The sequence below is a fragment of the Schistocerca americana genome, chromosome 1, assembly GCF_021461395.2.
Source record: "Schistocerca americana isolate TAMUIC-IGC-003095 chromosome 1, iqSchAmer2.1, whole genome shotgun sequence".
Lineage (NCBI taxonomy): Eukaryota > Metazoa > Arthropoda > Insecta > Orthoptera > Acrididae > Schistocerca > Schistocerca americana.
The window spans coordinates 1,105,590,101-1,105,597,902 of NC_060119.1; the positions used below are offsets into that span (position 1 = coordinate 1,105,590,101).

The following is a 7,802-nucleotide window of genomic DNA, read 5'->3' on the forward strand; positions in this document are numbered from 1 at the left end:
GCTAGACAAGTTTCGTTCTTCGTAGTTTTTTCGTTTGACGCTTATTTCGTGAGATATTTGGCCCAGTCACGATCAATGGACCACCCTGTATACTCTAGCGCCAGTCAGTATACTCTTCCAATGTATTATTTTTGAGCGCTCAAAAGATCTGTTACACATTGTATTGTAAAGAAATGCCTTTTGTAAAATATTGTAATATCATTTTCCTTGAACTGTTTAATGATGAAATTGTATTATACGATGTAACGATGAAAATGCAGTTGTAAGCAAACAAATGCAGTTGCTAGCAGCTTTCACTTGTGATTGAGAATGTCAAGAAATAATGTATCTATTGAATAATTTTATATGCAATCTACTCACCAAGCAGCGGCAGAACACACACATAAAAGAATGTTGTAATTGGCAAGCTTTCGGAGACATTAGCTCCTTCTTCAGGCAGAAGGGTTAAAGGGGAAGGAAGAGGGTGAAGGAAAAGGACTGAAGAGTTCTAGGAACAGGGATTTCAGGAAAGTCACCCAGAACCGCGAGTCGGAGACTTAACTGTTCGGGATGAGAAGGAAAGACTCTTCCCTTCACCTTCTTCCTTTGCCCTCAACCTTCCTGCCTCAAGAAGAAGCTAGTGTCTCCGAAAGCTTGCCAATTACAACATTCTTTTATGTGTGTGTTCTGCCGCCGCTTCATGAGTAGTTTTTTATCCATCCAATTAAATAATTTTGTCAATAATTGACTGTTTTCGTTGTTGGATAATTTTATATGATTGACACTTGTAAGCTAGAAAGCCATATTCTACTCATTATACTGTCTCTAATCAATGGTGAAATGCAACATATTTTCATATCTTCTTATACCAGTTTCGTGTTGTATTTTATTGCCTTTGAAAATGATAGGATGTTGAAATGTGTAAGATGATTTTGAAAGTAATGAGAAAAGTGTGATTAAGACATCAGAAAAGTTATTAAAGCGAATGCTTATGCTTCCAGAAGGATCAGTTTAAGGCCTATCTGACACAAAGCACTGCTTGGGTACCAAGCTGGGAGGGGCGCGAGAGGCACCACATCTGTAAGATTTCTATACAGGGCCCACTTGAGGCTCCAACCTAAGAGGGGTGACAGGAGCACCTAGGTGTGAGATTGTTTACAGTGTGTAACACAAGTAGTAACGAAAACTAACACAAGTGGAAGTGTATGAGGGGAAAGGGGGCAATGGGGATGTTGAATGATGAGTCATTTGTGTTGTAACACCTCCAATTTTGTCCCGACCTGATCTGATCGAATAGCAGCCCAATATTTATTATTAACATGACCGTGAACCTAATGGGGCTGGTAATCGGAATTGACTGATTCAGAAGTTGTTACTTTCCAGTTCGTCCTGTTCAATACTATAATACTGACTGTCTGGTATTAAGGAACACCAACACAGTTTACTAATTATGAACTTATATTCTTCTCAAAACACAAAAAGGAGATAGCCACTGCCTTCGTCATACATATCTAATTACGGCTAATCTCAGCACAGGCTTTCTTCATTTTCCATTATCGTCACACGCTAATCCATCACTGCATCCAACACTGCAATCCAAGGCTAGGCCGGCGCGGTAGTCGCGAAACTCCATATTGGCACTGGTAACGTCACTGATCACTTTCATAATGATACTTCACTTTCCCGGTGTTAATCTATTACGTAGAGGTCTAACCACGGCGATGGTAACACCCTTCTCGGTTAAAGACCCTGTATTTCAACAATAGCCTTCACACACACACACACACCATTCCCGCCAACCACACTGGCGCATCTCGACACTCGCTCTCTGAACACGTCACAATCGATTGTTCGCCCTATCGACCTGTGCCAAGTGCAATGTTATAGTAAGGGGCTATGGACCCCTTACAGTGTGAAAAATGTTTTCGAACAGGCTCTGGCTTCCAGAGTATATTTCAAGTCCAAGACGAACCATTCTACAACTGAGAAAGAGTGCCTGGCAGTAGTTTGGGCCATCTACAAATTTTGACCATATTTACTGGCAAACCGCTTCCCATTGTCACAGATCACATTTCTCTATGCTGACTGACCAGCCTGAGGGATTCGTAGGATCAACTGGTCAAATGAGTACTGAGGCTTCCAGAAGATGATGTCAGATTGGTGTACTAAAGTGGACATAAACACAAGGATGCCGACTGCCTTTCAAGGACTCCTTTGACACAACACAGTAGCCTGGATGTAATCTCAGTCACTGCTCCTTTAAATGACACTGTTGCTGAACACAGGGAAGATCCATCACTGCTGAAAATCACAGAAACCTTGAGAAGTGAGGAACAGTCCAACGGAGAATTGCTGTTAATACAGGCAACATAGTATAAGAGCGACTATGCTCCAATGGGGTGGAGCGACTGTAATGAATGTAAACAATGGAAGCACGAGCTTATTTTATTTCTGGGCACTTGGTACCAATTGGAATGGACCTTTTGGAGAGTGTGTAGGTACATGATGAAAGGCCCTCAGGATGCTATGAAATAAAGATTTATTAAAAAACAACAAATGAAACACCGAGCAGCCAGAGTGTTAGCAAAGACGTTAATTATGAATGCGCGGTAAGGCGCAGACAAATGACAGGAAAAAGCATTCAACTACTGTACAGTTTTTTTTGTTTTGTTTTCTTCACTCTTACAGTCTCTCTCGTAGGTAGAAGGATGATGAAGACGTGCGATTTTAGATATGAAGTATTGCGAGCTCTATGTATTACACGTGTGCGTGAATAATATTATATGGAAAAACAGTATCAAGTATTTTTTATTTATTGAAGTAGGTGAAGGTACATATAAGGAAGATTTTCTTGATTACGACAAGCGATGATGTTCCCGGAGTCCGCCGCCTGCAGCTACAGTTGAAGAAGTAAGAATCGAAGTCCGATCTCTTGCGGAACATTTCTAGTAGCGCAATCGTGTTGTATCAGTTTAAAGAGTGTTTTCATATGCATATTTAGTAATATTTAGTGATAATATTTTATTTTATTTTTTTATTCAACACAACTGTCGACCTGTGCGACAGGTTTTATAGACACCGTTTGTGAGTTAGGCTTGTTAATTATTGTTCTTGTAAGAAAATTCTATGACATTGTTATTGGTCATAAAAACTAATTGTCTGTATTTTTTGTTAGCATCAATCACGACGGGGAACAAGTATTGCAAAAAGACAAATATTGAGGAGAAAATTTTTGAAAGGAAGAAGATTTGGACCCAGGTCACGCAAAATTTTCCATAATAAGCTGTTTCGTTCGACGCAGCAAAGGGAGGACGGCTACGCAGGTTGCTTGCATGGTTGCGCTTGGTAGAGCCTCTTTTGATGTAGACAGAAACCTTTTCCTCATTATTCCTTTCCCTGAATTTTATTTGCGAGAAGTTTACAGGAATTTTTCAGTGTGATACATATCGTCAGAAAAACATATAGAATTGTGACACAATAGTTTGCACATCATAATAGACGTAAAAAAGGCTTTGACATTACGTGGATTATACTTATCAAGTGTAATAATTAGCGGATGAAATTTTAACATTTTTATGAAAATTTTATTTTTTGCTTATTCATATAACATGGCCGAAAAATATATGCCCATTGTTGATAGCGATAGCGAAAATGGAATCAGCCAAGATGGCGTAGAATTGCGTGATCAAACAATTGAAGTTCAGGTGCCATGCATGCCTACTGCAGAAAGTTTAAGTAGATCAGAGATGAGTGTCGCAGGTGTGACAAATGATAGCGACGCTCCACAGCAGAATAACCTTGACGACACAGTGTTTACAACTGACAACGTCACGCATCTCCCACAGCGACATACCGCTCATGAATGAAACATTGGAGAGCGATTTCAATATGAATTTTGACAACACGTTACAAACAACACTTGTTCACAACATAAATATTAACTTAGAAAGTACAGCTGACGGCAACCATAGTAGTACAACTGAAGCTATACTATGGCAGTTATTTCTGACAAACGTGAAATTTGATGATATGAAACACAATATGAACACCAATTTCAGTGATATGAAACAAGATATGAATACCAAAATTGATAATTTGACACAGAATCTGAACACCGTCACACACAAGATATGAACACGGTAAAACAGCAACAAAACATTGTTACACAAGATCTAAATACGATGAAGCAAGTATTCAAGGATTTGCAAGACACGGTCTCACAGAAATTCTATGACTTAGCCAAAAATTTTCGCACTGAAATCGACGAAAAATTGAATGATATGTAAAAACAGGTAACGTGTGAAATATTTTATGAAGTTAACAGTAACATTACGGAGTTAAAACAGAAGGTAGATTCTTTCAATGACCATCACGATCTAGTAGAACAACAGATAAAGAAAATCACAGACGCAAACACAAACATCGAAGCCACACAAAAGCAGTTGGTTTCGACAGTAAAAAAGGTAACCACTGTCGTTAACAAACTAAATAAAGACTATGAAAGTGTACCTCTAGCTGCAGAAGAACTTACTTTAAGGGTAGCAACATTAGAAACTGACTCGGCATGTGCTGAGAAGGAGAGAGACAGGATCAATGAAAATCTAAGTGATCTCATTAGTCAAGCTAAAACAGGTACGCTAGATGAGGGTAGTACCATTGCACAGAAGTTAGTAACCGATTGTAAGTTATACACAGATGTAGTAGAAAAGGCTATTCAGAAAAAAGAAAATGATATCGTGAACGAGGTAAACATTTACCTACAAGCCGCGGAAGATAGGATCCGCAATCTTCTAGACGAAAATATCACCGGGTCTCGAAATATGCATGTAAATTATACACAGGCTACAGTGAACAAACCACAGCCTGTCGGTATTTATCCACAAATTGTCACGAGTCCCACAGCAGGTACCAGTGACAGTTGTAGAATGCAAAATGTAAACATACTCACAACTCTAATACTTGAACAATTACCAGCCGGAATTCCAGGTAACTACAGTAACAACATAAATACGACCAACATAAATACAACCGAAAATACCATGTGTCTATCAACTATTTTTGCAGACGTAGGTTTGCTGAGACATCGACAGTTTCCTACATTCACTATCGAAGGTAAAAGAATGAATCCAGTAGTTTTTATCAGTGCTTTTCGTCATGTATATCCACGCAACTGGACGGAAGCACAGAAAATCAAATTGGTCGTGGGATACGCGCAAGGTGATGTGACATGAAACACCTCATGACCACATTCAAAGAAGCAACACAGCTTGCTTCCATATAGACCATCGGCACCCAGGAGAAAGACCAAAATTGCTATAAAACCAAGCACTGGCCAGTTAGATATAATCTGGGAGGCTTGGTATTGATTTTTATGCCTGTGCACAAAGTGAGACTAGATCAAGTCTATAAGACTTGATTATGAGGAAAGACCTGTACCCCATAGAGCAATAGAAAATTAGGCACGACAACAATATAGTTTTATATATCAGACAGTAAAACGTGATTGAAACACACAGCAAGGTTGGTACATACAACAGCAAAATTACATACCCAGAGGTAATGTGTAAGGTAACGGGAACGGAGAAAAAAAATGACTTAAAAGAAATTTTCAAAACAACAGGGGTAATTTCAACGCACGAGCGAATTACAATTCACCATCACAAGGCCCCTTTCCGAATATGAATAGAAACTGTCAGCCGCAGCAGTGGCCGACGCGCGGCAACAATGCTGTACCGCAGCCGACCTCCTGGTTCGCAGGAGAGCTTCTGTACGCTTGGAAGGTAGGAAACGAGGTACTGGCAGAAGTAAAGCTGTGAGGACCGGGCGTGAGTCGTGCTTGGGTAGCTCAGTTGGTAGAGCACTTGCCCGTGAAAGGCAAAGGTCCCGAGTTCGAGTCTCGGTCCGGCACACAGTTTTAATATGCCAGGAAGTTTCAAGATGCTACGGGATTCACATTGCTTCTCTTGCACCACTATCATAAGACTGAAATGACGATGGATACACTGATCCTATTTGAACCAGCTGATACTCAGGATGACTACATGAAACACCTCATGACCACATTCAAAGAAGCAACACAGCTTGCTTCCATATAGACCATCGGCACCCAGGAGAAAGACGAAAATTGCTATAAAACCAAGCACTGGCCAGTTAGATATAATCTGGGAGGCTTGGTATTGATTTTTATGCCTGTGCACAAAGTGAGACTATCAGAAAAGTTACTAAAGCATTACTTTGGGCCATACTGCAGCCTTCGTCGCTTGTCGGATGCCTCATATGAAGTCGAGAATTATGACCCTTCGGACAGTATATAAAAGTGCAGACACATTGATCATACCCTACAATCGAAACACTATTACAGTGCTTAGAGGCAAATCAGATGGGATATTCTTGTTCAAGGAAAGCAAAGACCCAATTGATGATAGTGAAACTTCAATAGTAGGGGTTAATCATGGTGAAGAGGATATAACAACAAAACCAGAGAATGAGGATCTGTCAGTACTGCCATACAGGGGGCCACCAACAAGATCTAGATCAAGCATGCTGCAGTCAGTTCCAGTGATAACTTCCGAAACAGCAGGTCCTGTTTCCCCATGAGATGGAGCAATGTCATGAGGTGTGTGCATGCAGTGTGGTGCAGTAGCCATCATCGCTGGCTAGCATGCTGCTGGTCACCAGTTCAAGCCGAGTCACCAGCAGTTATTTCTGGAGGATGTCAACATATCCTATGTTTGTTATGCTTGTACATTCTGGAATATTCTATGTTTGTATTAATAGCAACACCTTCCAACCTGGACTTCAGTTCCATTCTGGCTGTACGTTGGTATTCACAATAAACATGCTAATGTTGTGTTTCATTGACGACATTTCTTTTGGATATTGACTTGGTGTGGTTACAACATGACAGTACGTTCAGGATTTTGGTAAATTGGTGTATTATTAGTTCCTGTTTTTTCATGTGAGCTCTTAGAGGCTTTTTAAAGATTTTGAAAGAAAGCATAAGATATTATGACGTAGCTTTACGCGGTTTCAGTTTTGTGAGTTTTTCATATGATTTTAAAACGTTAAACAATCTGTGAAATATAGATGTAATATGGAGTTAAAATTTGAACTTTCAAATGAAATGGAGAGAAATTTGAACGTGTCTCAGTTTATTTTGTGCCTCATCTTGTTTCTAATTACAACTCATTTCATCTTATACTGGCTCCGTTGTCTCGTCTTGTTTCTTGTCAGGTGTCTCACCTTGTATACCTATCCTTTTTCCCCTTGTGTCATATCACATTATGTCTTGTTTAATATCATGTAATCATTCATTCAACATGTGTCTGCCCTGATTGCTGAGTGGCTGCCAGCATGGTAACTCATTGTGTTTGGTCAGAGGGTTAGCTGCCCTCTGTAATAAAGAAACTGAGTGAACGGATCAACAATGAACTTGAACAGGTGCCAATGGAACGTCCGCCCCGAACAAATGCAATGAAGAATAACGAAAGCCGACCGTTGTGACCGAGTGGTTCTAGGCGCTTCAGTCCAGAATCGCGTTGCTGCTATGGTTGCAGGTTCAAATCCTGCCTCAGGCATGGATGTGTGTGATGTCTTTTGGTTTAAGTAGTTCTAAGTCGAGGGGACTAATGATCTCAGATGTTAAGTCCCATAGTGCTTAGAGCCATTTTTAGCCGGCACGGTAGCTCAGCATGTTCGGTCAGAGGACTGGCTGACCACTGCAATAAAAAAAAACTGAGTAAAGTAATCAACGATCAAATGGAATGGATGTCATGTGACGATCACCATGACCAAACGCAACGAACAATACCGAACAACGTGAA

At 40.2% G+C, this 7,802-nt stretch overlaps 1 non-coding gene across 1 annotated transcript; it reads left to right on the forward strand.

Annotated features, from left to right (window-relative positions):
• Window positions 1-5,812: 5,812 nt before the first annotated feature.
• Window positions 5,813-5,887, forward strand: Trnas-uga. The gene has a single exon. It is a non-coding gene; the product is annotated as a tRNA-Ser (tRNA).
• Window positions 5,888-7,802: the final 1,915 nt, after the last annotated feature.